This window comes from Argiope bruennichi, chromosome 3 (assembly GCF_947563725.1).
Source record: "Argiope bruennichi chromosome 3, qqArgBrue1.1, whole genome shotgun sequence".
Classification (NCBI taxonomy): Eukaryota; Metazoa; Arthropoda; class Arachnida; order Araneae; family Araneidae; genus Argiope; species Argiope bruennichi.
The window spans coordinates 133,356,586-133,379,161 of record NC_079153.1 but is presented as its reverse complement, the minus strand read 5'-3'; positions in this window follow the sequence as shown (position 1 = coordinate 133,379,161).

Here is a 22,576-nt window from a genome sequence, read left to right as displayed (position 1 = left end):
ACCAGGCTTGTTGGCTAGATCGGAAGGGTCTGTCACTCATTTTTGTAGGTCTTCAGTTCGCGGTTCGAAACCGGGAAATCATTTTTTTTTTCAATTTATTTTAGCTATTTTCCAACACTATTCCTACAGTTACTATGAATTATTTCAAATCATATCAATTAAAATTAAAATTTAATATGAAATAATTTCTATATTTAATCGACATTTTAAGAATCAATTTCACGCACATGCGCAGAATTCATTCCAATTTTTATCATTGTGCCTTTGGACCAGATTCACACCTTGTTTAAAACTTTTATCTGACAGTCGTAATGACAATCTTAGACCCTTCAGATGCTCTCATGTTACCAGGCTTGTTGGCTAGATCGGAAGTGTCTGTCACTCATTTTTGTAGGTCTTCAGTTCGCGGTTCAAAACCGGGAAATCATTTTTTTTTTCAATTTATTTTAGCTATTTTCCAACACTATTCCTACAGTTACTATGAATTATTTCAAATCATATCAATCAAAATTAAAATTTAATATGAAATTATTTCTATATTTAATCGAAATTTTAAGAATCAATTTCACGCACATGCGCAGAATTCATTCCTATTTTTATCATTGTGCCTTTGGACCAGATTCACACCTTGTTTAAAACTTTTATCTGAGAGTCGTAATGACAATCTTAGACCCTTCAGATGCTCTCCTGATACCAGACTCGTTGGCTCACTTATTTTTGTAGGTCTTCAGTTCGCGGTTCGAAACCGGGAAATCATTTTTTTATTATTAAAAAATTATTATTTAAATTAAAATTTAATATGAAATTATTTCTATATTTAATCGAAATTTTAAGAATCAATTTCACGCACATGCGCAGAATTCATTCCTATTTTTATCATTGTGCCTTTGGACCAGATTCACACCTTGTTTAAAACTTTTATCTGCGAGTCGTAATGACAATCTTAGACCCTTCAGATGCTCTCATGATACCAGGCTTGTTGGCTAGATCGGAAGGGTCTGTCACTTATTTTTGTAGGTCTTCAGTTCGCGGTTCGATACCGGGAAATCATTTTTTTATTATTAAAAAATTATTATTTAAATTAAAATTTAATATGAAATTATTTCTATATTTAATCGAAATTTTAAGAATCAATTTCACGCACATGCGCAGAATTCATTCCTATTTTTATCATTGTGCCTTTGGACCAGATTCACACCTTGTTTAAAACTTTTATCTGAGAGTCGTAATGACAATCTTAGACCCTTCAGATGCTCTCCTGATACCAGACTTGTTGGCTCACTTATTTTTGTAGGCCTTCAGTTCGCGGTTCGAAACCGGGAAATCATTTTTTTTTTCAATTTATTTTAGCTATTTTCCAACACTATTCCTACAGTTACTATGAATTATTTCCAATCATATCAATCAAAATTAAAATTTAATATGAAATTATTTCTATATTTAATCGAAATTTTAAGAATCAATTTCACGCACATGCGCAGAATTCATTCCTATTTTTATCATCGTGCCTTTGGACCAGATTCACACCTTGTTTAAAACTTTTATCTGAGAGTCGTAATGACAATCTTAGACCCTTCAGATGCTCTCATGATACCAGGCTTGTTGGCTAGATCGGAAGTGTCTGTCACTAATTTTTGTAGGTCTTCAGTTCGCGGTACGAAACCGGGAAATCATTTTTTTTTTCAATTTATTTTAGCTATTTTCCAACACTATTCCTACACTTACTATGAATTATTTCAAATCATATCAATCAAAATTAAAATTTAATATGAAATTATTTCTATATTTAATCGAAATTTTAAGAATCAATTTCACGCACATGCGCAGAATTCATTCCTATTTTTATCATTGTGCCTTTGGACCAGATTCACACCTTGTTTAAAACTTTTATCTGCGAGTCGTAATGACAATCTTAGACCCTTCAGATGCTCTCATGATACCAGGCTTGTTGGCTAGATCGGAAGGGTCTGTCACTCATTTTTGTAGGTCTTCAGTTCGCGGTTCGAAACCGGGAAATCATTTTTTTTTTTCAATTTATTTTAGCTATTTTCCAACACTATTCCTACAGTTACTATGAATTATTTCAAATCATATCAATCAAAATTAAAATTTAATATGAAATTATTTCTATATTTAATCGAAATTTTAAGAATCAATTTCACGCACATGCGCAGAATTCATTCCTATTTTTATCATTGTGCCTTTGGACCAGATTCACACCTTGTTTAAAACTTTTATCTGAGAGTCGTAATGACAATCTTAGACCCTTCAGATGCTCTCCTGATACCAGACTTGTTGGCTAGATCGGAAGGGTCTGTCACTTATTTTTGTAGGTCTTCAGTTCGCGGTTCGAAACCGGGAAATCATTTTTTTTTCAATTTATTTTAGCTATTTTCCAACACTATTCCTACAGTTACTATGAATTATTTCCAATCATATCAATCAAAATTAAAATTTAATATGAAATTATTTCTATATTTAATCGAAATTTTAAGAATCAATTTCACGCACATGCGCAGAATTCATTCCTATTTTTATCATTGTGCCTTTGGACAAGATTCACACCTTGTTTAAAACTTTTATCTGAGAGTCGTAATGACAATCTTAGACCCTTCAGATGCTCTCATGATACCAGGCTTGTTGGCTAGATCGGAAGGGTCTGTCACTAATTTTTGTAGGTCTTCAGTTCGCGGTTCGAAACCGGGAAATCATTTTTTTTTTCAATTTATTTTAGCTATTTTCCAACACTATTCCTACAGTTACTATGAATTATTTCAAATCATATCAATCAAAATTAAAATTTAATATGAAATTATTTCTATATTTAATCGAAATTTTAAGAATCAATTTCACGCACACGCGCAGAATTCATTCCTATTTTTATCATTGTGCCTTTGGACCAGATTCACACCTTGTTTAAAACTTTTATCTGAGAGTCGTAATGACAATCTTAGACCCTTCAGATGCTCTCATGATACCAGGCTTGTTGGCTAGATCGGAAGGGTCTGTCACTCATTTTTGTAGGTCTTCAGTTCGAGGTTCGAAACCGGGAAATCATTTTTTTTTTCAATTTATTTTAGCTATTTTCCAACACTATTCCTACAGTTACTATGAATTATTTCAAATCATATCAATCAAAATTAAAATTTAACATGAAATTATTTCTATATTTAATCGAAATTTTAAGAATCAATTTCACGCACACGCGCAGAATTCATTCCTATTTTTATCATTGTGCCTTTGGACCAGATTCACACCTTGTTTAAAACTTTTATCTGAGAGTCGTAATGACAATCTTAGACCCTTCAGATGCTCTCATGATACCAGGCTTGTTGGCTAGATCGGAAGGGTCTGTCATTCTTTTTTGTAGGTCTTCAGTTCGCGGTTCGAAACCGGGAAATCCTTTTTTTTTTTCAATTTATTTTAGCTATTTTCAAACACTATTCCTACAGTTACTATGAATTATTTCAAATCATATCAATCAAAATTAAAATTTAATATGAAATTATTTCTATATTTAATCGAAATTTTAAGAATCAATTTCACGCACATGCGCAGAATTCATTCCTATTTTTATCATTGTGCCTTTGGACCAGATTCACACCTTGTCTAAAACTTTTATCTGAGAGTCGTAATGACAATCTTAGACCCTTCAGATGCTCTTCTGATACCAGGCTTGTTGGCTAGATCGGAAGGGTCTGCCACTCATTTTTGTAGGTCATCAGTTTGGGGTTCGAAACCGGGAAATCATTTTTTTTTTCAATTTCTTTTAGCTATTTTCCAACACTATTCCTGCAGTTACTATGAATTATTTCAAATCATATCAATCAAAATTAAAATTTAATATGAAATTATTTCTATATTTAATCGAAATTTTAAGAATCAATTTCACGCACATGCGCAGAATTCATTCCTATTTTTATCATTGTGCCTTTGGACCAGATTCACACCTTGTTTAAAACTTTTATCTGAGAGTCGTAATGACAATCTTAGACCCTTCAGATGCTCTCCTGATACCCGACTTGTTGGCTAGATCGGAAGGGTCTGTCACTTATTTTTGTAGGTCTTCAGTTCACGGTTCGAAACCGGGAAATCATTTTTTTTTTCAATTTATTTTAGCTATTTTCCAACACTATTTTTACAGTTACTATGAATTATTTCCAATCATATCAATCAAAATTAAAATTTAATATGAAATTATTTCTATATTTAATCGAAATTTTAAGAATCAATTTCACGCACATGCGCAGAATTCATTCCTATTTTTATCATTGTGCCTTTGGACCAGATTCACACCTTGTTTAAAACTTTTATCTGAGAGTCGTAATGACAATCTTAGACCCTTCAGATGCTCTCCTGATACCAGACTTGTTGGCTAGATCGGAAGGGTCTGTCACTCATTTTTGTAGGTCTTCAGTTCGAGGTTCGAAACCGGGAAATCATTTTTTTTTTCAATTTATTTTAGCTATTTTCCAACACTATTCCTACAGTTACTATGAATTATTTCAAATCATATCAATCAAAATTAAAATTTAACATGAAATTGTTTCTATATTTAATCGAAATTTTAAGAATCAATTTCACGCACACGCGCAGAATTCATTCCTATTTTTATCATTGTGCCTTTGGACCAGATTCACACCTTGTTTAAAACTTTTATCTGAGAGTCGTAATGACAATCTTAGACCCTTCAGATGCTCTAATGATACCAGGCTTGTTGGCTAGATCGGAAGGGTCTGTCATTCTTTTTTGTAGGTCTTCAGTTCGCGGTTCGAAACCGGGAAATCCTTTTTTTTTTCAATTTATTTTAGCTATTTTCAAACACTATTCCTACAGTTACTATGAATTATTTCAAATCATATCAATCAAAATTAAAATTTAATATGAAATTATTTCTATATTTAATCGAAATTTTAAGAATCAATTTCACGCACATGCGCAGAATTCATTCCTATTTTTATCATTGTGCCTTTGGACCAGATTCACACCTTGTCTAAAACTTTTATCTGAGAGTCGTAATGACAATCTTAGACCCTTCAGATGCTCTCCTGATACCAGGCTTGTTGGCTAGATCGGAAGGGTCTGCCACTCATTTTTGTAGGTCTTCAGTTCGCGGTTCGAAACCGGGAAATCATTTTTTTTTTCAATTTATTTTAGCTATTTTCCAACACTATTCCTACATTAATATGAATTATTTCAAATCATATCAATCAAAATTAAAATTTAATATGAAATTATTTCTATATTTAATCGAAATTTTAAGAATCAATTTCACGCACATGCGCAGAATTCATTCCTATTTTTATCATTGTGCCTTTGGACCAGATTCACACCTTGTTTAAAACTTTTATCTGAGAGTCGTAATGACAATCTTAGACCCTTCAGATGCTCTCCTGATACCAGACTTGTTGGCTAGATCGGAAGGGTCTGTCACTTATTTTTGTAGGTCTTCAGTTCGCGGTTCGAAACCGGGAAATCATTTTTTTTTTCAATTTATTTTAGCTATTTTCCAACACTATTCCTACAGTTACTATGAATTATTTCCAATCATATCAATCAAAATTAAAATTTAATATGAAATTATTTCTATATTTAATCGAAATTTTAAGAATCAATTTCACGCACATGCGCAGAATTCATTCCTATTTTTATCATTGTGCCTTTGGACCAGATTCACACCTTGTTTAAAACTTTTATCTGAGAGTCGTAATGACAATCTTAGACCCTTCAGATGCTCTCCTGATACCAGACTTGTTGGCTAGATCGGAAGGTTCTGTCACTTATTTTTGTAGGTCTTCAGTTCGCGGTTCGAAACCGGGAAATCATTTTTTTTTTCAATTTATTTTAGCTATTTTCCAACACTATTCCTACAGTTACTATGAATTATTTCCAATCATATCAATCAAAATTAAAATTTAATATGAAATTATTTCTATATTTAATCGAAATTTTAAGAATCAATTTCACGCACATGCGCAGAATTCATTCCTATTTTTATCATTGTGCCTTTGGACCAGATTCACACCTTGTTTAAAACTTTTATCTGAGAGTCGTAATGACAATCTTAGACCCTTCAGATGCTCTAATGATACCAGGCTTGTTGGCTAGATCGGAAGGGTCTGTCATTCTTTTTTGTAGGTCTTCAGTTCGCGGTTCGAAACCGGGAAATCCTTTTTTTTTTCAATTTATTTTAGCTATTTTCAAACACTATTCCTACAGTTACTATGAATTATTTCAAATCATATCAATCAAAATTAAAATTTAATATGAAATTATTTCTATATTTAATCGAAATTTTAAGAATCAATTTCACGCACATGCGCAGAATTCATTCCTATTTTTATCATTGTGCCTTTGGACCAGATTCACACCTTGTCTAAAACTTTTATCTGAGAGTCGTAATGACAATCTTAGACCCTTCAGATGCTCTCCTGATACCAGGCTTGTTGGCTAGATCGGAAGGGTCTGTCACTCATTTTTGTAGGTCTTCAGTTCGCGGTTCGAAACCGGGAAATCATTTTTTTTTTCAATTTATTTTAGCTATTTTCCAACACTATTCCTACAGTTACTATGAATTATTTCAAATCATATCAATTAAAATTAAAATTTAATATGAAATAATTTCTATATTTAATCGACATTTTAAGAATCAATTTCACGCACATGCGCAGAATTCATTCCTATTTTTATCATTGTGCCTTTGGACCAGATTCACACCTTGTTTAAAACTTTTATCTGAGAGTCGTAATGACAATCTTAGACCCTTCAGATGCTCTCATGATACCAGGCTTGTTGGCTAGATCGGAAGTGTCTGTCACTCATTTTTGTAGGTCTTCAGTTCGCGGTTCGAAACCAGGAAATCATTTTTTTTTTCAATTTCTTTTAGCTATTTTCCAACACTATTCCTACAGTTACTATGAATTATTTCAAATCATATCAATCAAAATTAAAATTTAATATGAAATTATTTCTATATTTAATCGAAATTTTAAGAATCAATTTCACGCACATGCGCAGAATTCATTCCTATTTTTATCATTGTGCCTTTGGACCAGATTCACACCTTGTTTAAAACTTTTATCTGAGAGTCGTAATGACAATCTTAGACCCTTAGGAAGCTCTCCTGATACCAGACTTGTTGGCTAGATCGGAAGGGTCTGTCACTTATTTTTGTAGGTCTTCAGTTCGCGGTTCGAAACCGGGAAATCATTTTTTTTTTTTCAATTTATTTTAGCTATTTTCCAACACTATTCCTACAGTTACTATGAATTATTTCCAATCATATCAATCAAAATTAAAATTTAATATGAAATTATTTCTATATTTAATCGAAATTTTAAGAATCAATTTCACGCACATGCGCAGAATTCATTCCTATTTTTATCATTGTGCCTTTGGACCAGATTCACACCTTGTCTAAAACTTTTATCTGAGAGTCGTAATGACAATCTTAGACCCTTCAGATGCTCTCCTGATACCAGGCTTGTTGGCTAGATCGGAAGGGTCTGTCACTCATTTTTGTAGGTCTTCAGTTCGCGGTTCGAAACCGGGAAATCATTTTTTTTTCAATTTATTTTAGCTATTTTCCAACACTATTCCTACAGTTACTATGAATTATTTCAAATCATATCAATTAAAATTAAAATTTAATATGAAATAATTTCTATATTTAATCGACATTTTAAGAATCAATTTCACGCACATGCGCAGAATTCATTCCTATTTTTATCATTGTGCCTTTGGACCAGATTCACACCTTGTTTAAAACTTTTATCTGAGAGTCGTAATGACAATCTTAGACCCTTCAGATGCTCTCATGATACCAGGCTTGTTGGCTAGATCGGAAGTGTCTGTCACTCATTTTTGTAGGTCTTCAGTTCGCGGTTCGAAACCGGGAAATCCTTTTTTTTTTCAATTTCTTTTAGCTATTTTCCAACACTATTCCTACAGTTACTATGAATTATTTCAAATCATATCAATCAAAATTAAAATTTAATATGAAATTATTTCTATATTTAATCGAAATTTTAAGAATCAATTTCACGCACATGCGCAGAATTCATTCCTATTTTTATCATTGTGCCTTTGGACCAGATTCACACCTTGTTTAAAACTTTTATCTGAGAGTCGTAATGACAATCTTAGACCCTTCAGATGCTCTCCTGATACCAGACTTGTTGGCTAGATCGGAAGGGTCTGTCACTTATTTTTGTAGGTCTTCAGTTCGCGGTTCGAAACCGGGAAATCATTTTTTTTTTCAATTTATTTTAGCTATTTTCCAACACTATTCCTACAGTTACTATGAATTATTTCCAATCATATCAATCAAAATTAAAATTTAATATGAAATTATTTCTATATTTAATCGAAATTTTAAGAATCAATTTCACGCACATGCGCAGAATTCATTCCGATATTTATCATTGTGCCTTTGGACCAGATTCACACCTTGTTTAAAACTTTTATCTGAGAGTCGTAATGACAATCTTAGACCCTTCAGATGCTCTCATGATACCAGGCTTGTTGGCTAGATCGGAAGGGTCTGTCACTAATTTTTGTAGGTCTTCAGTTCGCGGTTCGAAACCGGGAAATCATTTTTTTTTTTCAATTTATTTTAGCTATTTTCCAACACTATTCCTACACTTACTATGAATTATTTCAAATCATATCAATCAAAATTAAAATTTAATATGAAATTATTTCTATATTTAATCGAAATTTTAAGAATCAATTTCACGCACATGCGCAGAATTCATTCCTATTTTTATCATTGTGCCTTTGGACCAGATTCACACCTTGTTTAAAACTTTTATCTGCGAGTCGTAATGACAATCTTAGACCCTTCAGATGCTCTCCTGATACCAGACTTGTTGGCTAGATCGGAAGGGTCTGTCACTTATTTTTGTAGGTCTTCAGTTCGCGGTTCGAAACCGGGAAATCATTTTTTTTTTTCAATTTATTTTAGCTATTTTCCAACACTATTCCTACAGTTACTATGAATTATTTCCAATCATATCAATCAAAATTAAAATTTAATATGAAATAATTTCTATATTTAATCGACATTTTAAAAATCAATTTCACGCACATGCGCAGAATTCATTCCTATTTTTATCATTGTGCCTTTGGACCAGATTCACACCTTGTTTAAAACTTTTATCTGAGAGTCGTAATGACAATCTTAGACCCTTCAGATGCTCTCCTGATACCAGACTTGTTGGCTAGATCGGAAGGGTCTGTCACTTATTTTTGTAGGTCTTCTGTTCGCGGTTCGAAACCGGGAAATCATTTTTTTTTTCAATTTATGTTAGCTATTTTCCAACACTATTCCTACAGTTACTATGAATTATTTCCAATCATATCAATCAAAATTAAAATTTAATATGAAATTATTTCTATATTTAATCGAAATTTTAAGAATCAATTTCACGCACATGCGCAGAATTCATTCCTATTTTTATCATTGTGCCTTTGGACCAGATTCACACCTTGTTTAAAACTTTTATCTGAGAGTCGTAATGACAATCTTAGACCCTTCAGATGCTCTCATGATACCAGGCTTGTTGGCTAGATCGGAAGGGTCTGTCACTAATTTTTGTAGGTCTTCAGTTCGCGGTTCGAAACCGGGAAATCATTTTTTTTTCAATTTATTTTAGCTATTTTCCAACACTATTCCTACACTTACTATGAATTATTTCAAATCATATCAATCAAAATTAAAATTTAATATGAAATTATTTCTATATTTAATCGAAATTTTAAGAATCAATTTCACGCACATGCGCAGAATTCATTCCTATTTTTATCATTGTGCCTTTGGACCAGATTCACACCTTGTTTAAAACTTTTATCTGCGAGTCGTAATGACAATCTTAGACCCTTCAGATGCTCTCATGATACCAGGCTTGTTGGCTAGATCGGAAGGGTCTGTCACTCATTTTTGTAGGTCTTCAGTTCGCGGTTCGAAACCGGGAAATCATTTTTTTTTTCAATTTATTTTAGCTATTTTCCAACACTATTCCTACACTTACTATGAATTATTTCAAATCATATCAATCAAAATTAAAATTTAATATGAAATTATTTCTATATTTAATCGAAATTTTAAGAATCAATTTCACGCACATGCGCAGAATTCATTCCTATTTTTATCATTGTGCCTTTGGACCAGATTCACACCTTGTTTAAAACTTTTATCTGCGAGTCGTAATGACAATCTTAGACCCTTCAGATGCTCTCATGATACCAGGCTTGTTGGCTAGATCGGAAGGGTCTGTCACTCATTTTTGTAGGTCTTCAGTTCGCGGTTCGAAACCGGGAAATCATTTTTTTTTTTTCAATTTATTTTAGCTATTTTCCAACACTATTCCTACAGTTACTATGAATTATTTCCAATCATATCAATCAAAATTAAAATTTAATATGAAATTATTTCTATATTTAATCGAAATTTTAAGAATCAATTTCACGCACATGCGCAGAATTCATTCCTATTTTTATCATTGTGCCTTTGGACCAGATTCACACCTTGTCTAAAACTTTTATCTGAGAGTCGTAATGACAATCTTAGACCCTTCAGATGCTCTCCTGATACCAGGCTTGTTGGCTAGATCGGAAGGGTCTGTCACTCATTTTTGTAGGTCTTCAGTTCGCGGTTCGAAACCAGGAAATCATTTTTTTTTTCAATTTATTTTAGCTATTTTCCAACACTATTCCTACAGTTACTATGAATTATTTCAAATCATATCATTCAAAAATAAAATTTAATTTCAAAATATTTCTATATTTAATCGACATTTTAAGAATCAAGTTCACGCACATGCGCAGAATTCATTCCGATATTTATCATTGTGCCTTTGGACCAGATTGACACCTTGTTTAAAACTTTTATCTGAGAGTCGTTATGACAATCTTAGACCCTTCAGAAGCTCTTTTGATGCCAGGCTTGTTGGCTAGATCGGAAGGGTCTGTCACTCATTTTTGTAAGTCTTCAGTTCGCGGTTCGAAACCGGGAAATCATTTTTTTTTCAATTTATTTTAGCTATTTTCCAACACTATTCCTACAGTTACTATGAATTATTTCAAATCATATCATTCAAAAATAAAATTTAATTTCAAAATATTTCTATATTTAATCGACATTTTAAGAATCAAGTTCACGCACATGCGCAGAATTCATTCCGATATTTATCATTGTGCCTTTGGACCAGATTGACACCTTGTTTAAAACTTTTATCTGAAAGTCGTTATGACAATCTTAGACCCTTCAGAAGCTCTCCTGATGCCAGGCTTGTTGGCTAGATCGGAAGGGTCTGTCACTCATTTTTGTAAGTCTTCAGTTCGCGGTTCGAAACCGGGAAATCATTTTTTTTTTCAATTTATTTTAGCTATTTTCCAACACTATTCCTACAGTTACTATGAATTATTTCAAATCATATCAATCAAAATTAAAATTTAATATGAAATTATTTCTATATTTAATCGAAATTTTAAGAATCAATTTCACGCACATGCGCAGAATTCATTCCTATTTTTATCATTGTGCCTTTGGACCAGATTCACACCTTGTTTAAAACTTTTATCTGAGAGTCGTAATGACACTCTTAGACCCTTCAGATGCTCTCATGATACCAGGCTTGTTGGCTAGATCGGAAGGGTCTGTCACTCATTTTTGTAGGTCTTCAGTTCGCGGTTCGAAACCGGGAAATCATTTTTTTTTTCAATTTATTTTAGCTATTTTCCAACACTATTCCTACACTTACTATGAATTATTTCAAATCATATCAATCAAAATTAAAATTTAATATGAAATTATTTCTAAATTTAATCGAAATTTTAAGAATTAATTTCACGCACATGCGCAGAATTCATTCCGATATTTATCATTGTGCCTTTGGACCAGATTCACTCCTTGTTTAAAACTTTTATCTGAGAGTCGTAATGACAATCTTAGACCCTTCAGATGCTCTCATGATACCAGGCTTGTTGGCTAGGTCGGAAGTGTCTGTCACTCATTTTTGTAGGTCTTCAGTTCGCGGTTCGAAACCGGGAAATCATTTTTTTTTTCAATTTATTTTAGCTATTTTCCAACACTATTCCTACAGTTACTATGAATTATTTCCAATCATATCAATCAAAATTAAAATTTAATATGAAATTATTTCTATATTTAATCGAAATTTTAAGAATCAATTTCACGCACATGCGCAGAATTCATTCCTATTTTTATCATTGTGCCTTTGGACCAGATTCACACCTTGTTTAAAACTTTTATCTGAGAGTCGTAATGACAATCTTAGACCCTTCAGATGCTCTCATGATACCAGGCTTGTTGGCTAGATCGGAAGTGTCTGTCACTCATTTTTGTAGGTCTTCAGTTCGCGGTTCGAAACCGGGAAATCATTTTTTTTTTCAATTTATTTTAGCTATTTTCCAACACTATTCCTACACTTACTATGAATTATTTCAAATCATATCAATCAAAATTAAAATTTAATATGAAATTATTTCTATATTTAATCGAAATTTTAAGAATCAATTTCACGCACATGCGCAGAATTCATTCCTATTTTTATCATTGTGCCTTTGGACCAGATTCACACCTTGTTTAAAACTTTTATCTGCGAGTCGTAATGACAATCTTAGACCCTTCAGATGCTCTCATGATACCAGGCTTGTTGGCTAGATCGGAAGGGTCTGTCACTCATTTTTGTAGGTCTTCAGTTCGCGGTTCGAAACCGGGAAATCATTTTTTTTTTCAATTTATTTTAGCTATTTTCCAACACTATTCCTACAGTTACTATGAATTATTTCAAATCATATCATTCAAAAATAAAATTTAATTTCAAAATATTTCTATATTTAATCGACATTTTAAGAATCAAGTTCACGCACATGCGCAGAATTCATTCCGATATTTATCATTGTGCCTTTGGACCAGATTGACACCTTGTTTAAAACTTTTATCTGAGAGTCGTTATGACAATCTTAGACCCTTCAGAAGCTCTCCTGATGCCAGGCTTGTTGGCTAGATCGGAAGGGTCTGTCACTCATTTTTGTAAGTCTTCAGTTCGCGGTTCGAAACCGGGAAATCATTTTTTTTTCAATTTATTTTAGCTATTTTCCAACACTATTCCTACAGTTACTATGAATTATTTCAAATCATATCAATCAAAATTAAAATTTAATATGAAATTATTTCTATATTTAATCGAAATTTTAAGAATCAATTTCACGCACATGCGCAGAATTCATTCCTATTTTTATCATTGTGCCTTTGGACCAGATTCACACCTTGTTTAAAACTTTTATCTGAGAGTCGTAATGACAATCTTAGACCCTTCAGATGCTCTCATGATACCAGGCTTGTTGGCTAGATCGGAAGGGTCTGTCACTCATTTTTGTAGGTCTTCAGTTCGCGGTTCGAAACCGGGAAATCATTTTTTTTTCAATTTATTTTAGCTATTTTCCAACACTATTCCTACACTTACTATGAATTATTTCAAATCATATCAATCAAAATTAAAATTTAATATGAAATTATTTCTAAATTTAATCGAAATTTTAAGAATTAATTTCACGCACATGCGCAGAATTCATTCCGATATTTATCATTGTGCCTTTGGACCAGATTCACTCCTTGTTTAAAACTTTTATCTGAGAGTCGTAATGACAATCTTAGACCCTTCAGATGCTCTCATGATACCAGGCTTGTTGGCTAGGTCGGAAGTGTCTGTCACTCATTTTTGTAGGTCTTCAGTTCGCGGTTCGAAACCGGGAAATCATTTTTTTTTTCAATTTATTTTAGCTATTTTCCAACACTATTCCTACAGTTACTATGAATTATTTCAAATCATATCAATCAAAATTAAAATTTAATATGAAATTATTTCTATATTTAATCGAAATTTTAAGAATCAATTTCACGCACATGCGCAGAATTCATTCCTATTTTTATCATTGTGCCTTTGGACCAGATTCACACCTTGTTTAAAACTTTTATTTGAGAGTCGTAATGACAAATTTAGACCCTTCAGAAGCTCTCATGATACCAGGCTTGTAGGCTAGATCGGAAGGGTCTGTCACTCATTTTTGTAGGTCTTCAGTTGGCGGTTCCAAACCGGGAAATCATTTTTTTTGTCAATTTATTTTAGCTATTTTCCAACACTATTCCTACAGTTACTATGAATTATTTCAAATCATATCAATCAAAAATAAAATTTAATTTCAAAATATTTCTATATTTAATCGACATTTTAAGAATCAAGTTCACGCACATGCGCAGAATTCATTCCGATATTTATCATTGTGCCTTTGGACCAGATTGACACCTTGTTTAAAACTTTTATCTGAGAGTCGTTATGACAATCTTAGACCCTTCAGAAGCTCTTTTGATGCCAGGCTTGTTGGCTAGATCGGAAGGGTCTGTCACTCATTTTTGTAAGTCTTCAGTTCGCGGTTCGAAACCGGGAAATCATTTTTTTTTTTCAATTTATTTTAGCTATTTTCCAACACTATTCCTACAGTTACTATGAATTATTTCAAATCATATCATTCAAAAATAAAATTTAATTTCAAAATATTTCTATATTTAATCGACATTTTAAGAATCAAGTTCACGCACATGCGCAGAATTCATTCCGATATTTATCATTGTGCCTTTGGACCAGATTGACACCTTGTTTAAAACTTTTATCTGAGAGTCGTTATGACAATCTTAGACCCTTCAGAAGCTCTCCTGATGCCAGGCTTGTTGGCTAGATCGGAAGGGTCTGTCACTCATTTTTGTAAGTCTTCAGTTCGCGGTTCGAAACCGGGAAATCATTTTTTTTTCAATTTATTTTAGCTATTTTCCAACACTATTCCTACAGTTACTATGAATTATTTCAAATCATATCAATCAAAATTAAAATTTAATATGAAATTATTTCTATATTTAATCGAAATTTTAAGAATCAATTTCACGCACATGCGCAGAATTCATTCCTATTTTTATCATTGTGCCTTTGGACCAGATTCACACCTTGTTTAAAACTTTTATCTGAGAGTCGTAATGACAATCTTAGACCCTTCAGATGCTCTCATGATACCAGGCTTGTTGGCTAGATCGGAAGGGTCTGTCACTCATTTTTGTAGGTCTTCAGTTCGCGGTTCGAAACCGGGAAATCATTTTTTTTTCAATTTATTTTAGCTATTTTCCAACACTATTCCTACACTTACTATGAATTATTTCAAATCATATCAATCAAAATTAAAATTTAATATGAAAATATTTCTATATTTAATCGACATTTTAAGAATCAAGTTCACGCACATGCGCAGAATTCATTCCGATATTTATCATTGTGCCTTTGGACTAGATTGACACCTTGTTTAAAACTTTTACCTGAGAGTCGTTATGACAATCTTAGACCCTTCAGAAGCTCTCCTGATGCCAGGCTTGTTGGCTAGATCGGAAGGGTCTGTCACTCATTTTTGTAAGTCTTCAGTTCGCGGTTCGAAACCGGGAAATCATTTTTTTTTCAATTTATTTTAGCTATTTTCCAACACTATTCCTACAGTTACTATGAATTATTTCAAATCATATCAATCAAAATTAAAATTTAATATGAAATTATTTCTATATTTAATCGAAATTTTAAGAATCAATTTCACGCACATGCGAAGAATTCATTCCTATTTTTATCATTGTGCCTTTGGACCAGATTCACACCTTGTTTAAAACTTTTATCTGAGAGTCGTAATGACAATCTTAGACCCTTCAGATGCTCTCATAATACCAGGCTTGTTGGCTAGATCGGAAGGGTCTGTCACTCATTTTTGTAGGTCTTCAGTTGGCGGTTCGAAACCGGGAAATCATTTTTTTTTTCAATTTATTTTAGCTATTTTCCAACACTATTCCTACAGTTACTATGAATTATTTCAAATCATATCATTCAAAAATAAAATTTAATTTCAAAATATTTCTATATTTAATCGACATTTTAAGCATCAAGTTCACGCACATGCGCAGAATTCATTCCGATATTTATCATTGTGCCTTTGGACCAGATTAATACATTGCTTAAAACTTTTATCTGAGAGTCGTAATGACAATTTTAGACCCTTCAGATGCTCGCATAATACCAGGCTTGTTGGCTAGATCGGCAGGGTCCGTCACTCATTTTTGTAGGTCTTCAGTTCGCGGTTCGAAACCGGGAAATCATTTTTTTTTTCCAATTTATTTTAGCTATTTTCCAACACTATTCCTACAGTTACTATGAACTATTTCAAATCATATCAATCAAAATTAAAATTTAATATGAAATTATTTCTATATTTAATCGAAATTTTAAGAATCAATTTCACGCACATGCGCAGAATTCATTCCTATTTTTATCATTGTGCCTTTGGGCCAGATTCACACCTTGTTTAAAACTTTTATCTGAGAGTCGTAATGACAATCTTAGACCCTTCAGATGCTCTCATGATGCCAGGCTTGTTGGCTAGATCGGCAGGGTCCGTCACTCATTTTTGTAGGTCTTCAGTTCGCGGTTCGAAACCGGGAAATCATTTTTTTTTCAATTTATTTTAGCTATTTTCCATTACTATTCCTACAGTTACTATGAATTATTTCAAATCATATCAATCAAAATTAAAATTTAATATGAAATTATTTCTATATTTAATCGAAATTTTAAGAATCAATTTCACGCACATGCGCAGAATTCATTCCTATTTTTATCATTGTGCCTTTGGACCAGATTCACACCTTGTTTAAAACTTTTATCTGAGAGTCGTAATGACAATCTTAGACCCTTCAGATGATCTCATGATACCAGGCTTGTTGGCTAGATCGGAAGGGTCTGTCACTCATTTTTGTAGATCTTCAGTTCGCGGTTCGAAACCGGGAAATCATTTTTTTTTAAATTTATTTTAGCTATTTTCCAACACTATTCCTACAGTTACTATGAATTATTTCAAATCATATCAATCAAAATTAAAATTTAACATGAAATTATTTCTATATTTAATCGAAATTTTAAGAATCAATTTCACGCACACGCGCAGAATTCATTCCTATTTTTATCATTGTGCCTTTGGACCAGATTCACACCTTGTTTAAAACTTTTATCTGAGAGTCGTAATGACAATCTTAGACCCTTCAGATGTTCTAATGATACCAGGCTTGTTGGCTAGATCGGAAGGGTCTGTCACTCATTTTTGTAGGTCTTCAGTTCGCGGTTCGAAACCGGGAAATCATTTTTTTTTCAATTTATTTTAGCTATTTTCCAACACTATTCCTACAGTTACTATGAATTATTTCAAATCATATCAATCAAAATTAAAATTTAACATGAAATTATTTCTATATTTAATCGAAATTTTAAGAATCAATTTCACGCACACGCGCAGAATTCATTCCTATTTTTATCATTGTGCCTTTGGACCAGATTCACACCTTGTTTAAAACTTTTATCTGAGAGTCGTAATGACAATCTTAGACCCTTCAGATGTTATAATGATACCAGGCTTGTTGGCTAGATCGGAAGGGTCTGTCACTCATTTTTGTAGGTCTTCAGTTCGCGGTTCGAAACCGGGAAATCATTTTTTTTTCAATTTATTTTAGCTATTTTCCAACACTATTCCTACAGTTACTATGAATTATTTCAAATCATATCAATCAAAATTAAAATTTAATATGAAATTATTTCTATATTTAATCGAAATTTTAAGAATCAATTTCACGCACATGCGCAGAATTCATTCCTATTTTTATCATTGTGCCTTTGGACCAGATTCACTCCTTGTTTAAAACTTTTATCTGAGAGTCGTAATGACAATCTTAGACCCTTCAGATGCTCTCATGATACCAGGCTTGTTGGCTAGGTCGGAAGTGTCTGTCACTCATTTTTGTAGGTCTTCCGTTCGCGGTTCGAAACCGGGAAATCATTTTTTTTTCAATTTATTTTAGCTATTTTCAAACACTATTCCTACAGTTACTATGAATTATTTCAAATCATATCAATCAAAATTAAAATTTAATATGAAATTATTTCTATATTTAATCGAAATTTTAAGAATCAATTTCACGCACATGCGCAGAACTCATTCCTATTTTTATCATTGTGCCTTTGGACCAGATTCACACCTTGTTTAAAACATTTATTTGAGAGTCGTAATGACAATTTTAGACCCTTCAGAAGCTCTCATGATACCAGGCTTGTAGGCTAGATCGGAAGGGTCTGTCACTCATTTTTGTAGGTCTTCAGTTGGCGGTTCCAAACCGGGAAATCATTTTTTTTGTCTATTTATTTTAGCTATTTTCCAACACTATTCCTACAGTTACTATGAATTATTTCAAATCATATCAATCAAAAATAAAATTTAATTTCAAAATATTTCTATATTTAATCGACATTTTAAGAATCAAGTTCACGCACATGCGCAGAATTCATTCCGATATTTATCATTGTGCCTTTGGACTAGATTGACACCTTGTTTAAAACTTTTACCTGAGAGTCGTTATGACAATCTTAGACCCTTCAGAAGCTCTCCTGATGCCAGGCTTGTTGGCTAGATCGGAAGGGTCTGTCACTCATTTTTGTAAGTCTTCAGTTCGCGGTTCGAAACCGGGAAATCATTTTTTTTTTCAATTTATTTTAGCTATTTTCCAACACTATTCCTACAGTTACTATGAATTATTTCAAATCATATCAATCAAAATTAAAATTTAATATGAAATTATTTCTATATTTAATCGAAATTTTAAGAATCAATTTCACGCACATGCGCAGAATTCATTCCTATTTTTATCATTGTGCCTTTGGACCAGATTCACTCCTTGTTTAAAACTTTTATCTGAGAGTCGTAATGACAATCTTAGACCCTTCAGATGCTCTCATGATACCAGGCTTGTTGGCTAGGTCGGAAGTGTCTGTCACTCATTTTTGTAGGTCTTCCGTTCGCGGTTCGAAACCGGGAAATCATTTTTTTTTCAATTTATTTTAGCTATTTTCCAACACTATTCCTACAGTTACTATGAATTATTTCAAATCATATCAATCAAAATTAAAATTTAATATGAAATTATTTCTATATTTAATCGAAATTTTAAGAATCAATTTCACGCACATGCGCAGAATTCATTCCTATTTTTATCATTGTGCCTTTGGACCAGATTCACACCTTGTTTAAAACATTTATTTGAGAGTCGTAATGACAATTTTAGACCCTTCAGAAGCTCTCATGATACCAGGCTTGTAGGCTAGATCGGAAGGGTCTGTCACTCATTTTTGTAGGTCTTCAGTTGGCGGTTCCAAACCGGGAAATCATTTTTTTTTGTCAATTTATTTTAGCTATTTTCCAACACTATTCCTACAGTTACTATGAATTATTTCAAATCATATCAATCAAAAATAAAATTTAATTTCAAAATATTTCTATATTTAATCGACATTTTAAGAATCAAGTTCACGCACATGCGCAGAATTCATTCCGATATTTATCATTGTGCCTTTGGACTAGATTGACACCTTGTTTAAAACTTTTACCTGAGAGTCGTTATGACAATCTTAGACCCTTCAGAAGCTCTCCTGATGCCAGGCTTGTTGGCTAGATCGGAAGGGTCTGTCACTCATTTTTGTAAGTCTTCAGTTCGCGGTTCGAAACCGGGAAATCATTTTTTTTTTTCAATTTATTTTAGCTATTTTCCAACACTATTCCTACAGTTACTATGAATTATTTCAAATCATATCAATCAAAATTAAAATTTAATATGAAATTATTTCTATATTTAATCGAAATTTTAAGAATCAATTTCACGCACATGCGAAGAATTCATTCCTATTTTTATCATTGTGCCTTTGGACCAGATTCACACCTTGTTTAAAACTTTTATCTGAGAGTCGTAATGACAATCTTAGACCCTTCAGATGCTCTCATAATACCAGGCTTGTTGGCTAGATCGGAAGGGTCGGTCACTCATTTTTGTAGGTCTTCAGTTGGCGGTTCGAAACCGGGAAATCATTTTTTTTTTTCAATTTATTTTAGCTATTTTCCAACACTATTCCTACAGTTACTATGAATTATTTCAAATCATATCATTCAAAAATAAAATTTAATTTCAAAATATTTCTATATTTAATCGACATTTTAAGCATCAAGTTCACGCACATGCGCAGAATTCATTCCGATATTTATCATTGTGCCTTTGGACCAGATTAATACATTGCTTAAAACTTTTATCTGAGAGTCGTAATGACAATTTTAGACCCTTCAGATGCTCGCATAATACCAGGCTTGTTGGCTAGATCGGCAGGGTCCGTCACTCATTTTTGTAGGTCTTCAGTTCGCGGTTCGAAACCGGGAAATCATTTTTTTTTCCAATTTATTTTAGCTATTTTCCAACACTATTCCTACAGTTACTATGAATTATTTCAAATCATATCAATCAAAATTAAAATTTAATATGAAATTATTTCTATATTTAATCGAAATTTTAAGAATCAATTTCACGCACATGCGCAGAATTCATTCCTATTTTTATCATTGTGCCTTTGGGCCAGATTCACACCTTGTTTAAAACTTTTATCTGAGAGTCGTAATGACAATCTTAGACCCTTCAGATGCTCTCATGATGCCAGGCTTGTTGGCTAGATCGGCAGGGTCCGTCACTCATTTTTGTAGGTCTTCAGTTCGCGGTTCGAAACCGGGAAATCATTTTTTTTTTCAATTTATTTTAGCTATTTTCCATTACTATTCCTACAGTTACTATGAATTATTTCAAATCATATCAATCAAAATTAAAATTTAATATGAAATTATTTCTATATTTAATCGAAATTTTAAGAATCAATTTCACGCACATGCGCAGAATTCATTCCTATTTTTATCATTGTGCCTTTGGACCAGATTCACACCTTGTTTAAAACTTTTATCTGAGAGTCGTAATGACAATCTTAGACCCTTCAGATGATCTCATGATACCAGACTTGTTGGCTAGATCGGAAGGGTCTGTCACTCATTTTTGTAGATCTTCAGTTCGCGGTTCGAAACCGGGAAATCATTTTTTTTTTCAATTTATTTTAGCTATTTTCCAACACTATTCCTACAGTTACTATGAATTATTTCAAATCATATCAATCAAAATTAAAATTTAACATGAAATTATTTCTATATTTAATCGAAATTTTAAGAATCAATTTCACGCACACGCGCAGAATTCATTCCTATTTTTATCATTGTGCCTTTGGACCAGATTCACACCTTGTTTAAAACTTTTATCTGAGAGTCGTAATGACAATCTTAGACCCTTCAGATGTTCTAATGATACCAGGCTTGTTGGCTAGATCGGAAGGGTCTGTCACTCATTTTTGTAGGTCTTCAGTTCGCGGTTCGAAACCGGGAAATCATTTTTTTTTTCAATTTATTTTAGCTATTTTCCAACACTATTCCTACAGTTACTATGAATTATTTCAAATCATATCAATCAAAATTAAAATTTAACATGAAATTATTTCTATATTTAATCGAAATTTTAAGAATCAATTTCACGCACACGCGCAGAATTCATTCCTATTTTTATCATTGTGCCTTTGGACCAGATTCACACCTTGTTTAAAACTTTTATCTGAGAGTCGTAATGACAATCTTAGACCCTTCAGATGTTATAATGATACCAGGCTTGTTGGCTAGATCGGAAGGGTCTGTCACTCATTTTTGTAGGTCTTCAGTTCGCGGTTCGAAACCGGGAAATCATTTTTTTTTCAATTTATTTTAGCTATTTTCCAACACTATTCCTACAGTTACTATGAATTATTTCAAATCATATCAATCAAAATTAAAATTTAATATGAAATTATTTCTATATTTAATCGAAATTTTAAGAATCAATTTCACGCACATGCGCAGAATTCATTCCTATTTTTATCATCGTGCCTTTGGACCAGATTCACACCTTGTTTAAAACTTTTATCTGAGAGTCGTAATGACAATCTTAGACCCTTCAGATGCTCTCCTGATGCCAGGCTTGTTGGCTAGATCGGAAGGGTCTGTCACTCATTTTTGTAGGTCTTCAGTTCGCGGTTCGAAAACGGGAAATCATTTTTTTTTTCAATTTATTTTAGCTATTTTAAAACACTATTCCTACAGTTACTATGAATTATTTCAAATCATATCATTCAAAAATAAAATTTAATTTCAAAATATTTCTATATTTAATCGACATTTTAAGAATCAATTTCACGCACATGCGCAGAATTCATTCCGATATTTATCATTGTGCCTTTGGACCAGATTAAAACATTGCTTAAAACTTTTATCTGAGAGTCGTAATGACAATTTTAGACCCTTCAGATGCTCGCATAATACCAGGCTTGTTGGCTAGATCGGCAGGGTCCGTCACTCATTTTTGTAGGTCTTCAGTTCGCGGTTCGAAACCGGGAAATCATTTTTTTTTTCCAATTTATTTTAGCTATTTTCCAACACTATTCCTACAGTTACTATGAATTATTTCAAATCATATCAATCAAAATTAAAATTTAATATGAAATTATTTCTATATTTAATCGAAATTTTAAGAATCAATTTCACGCAC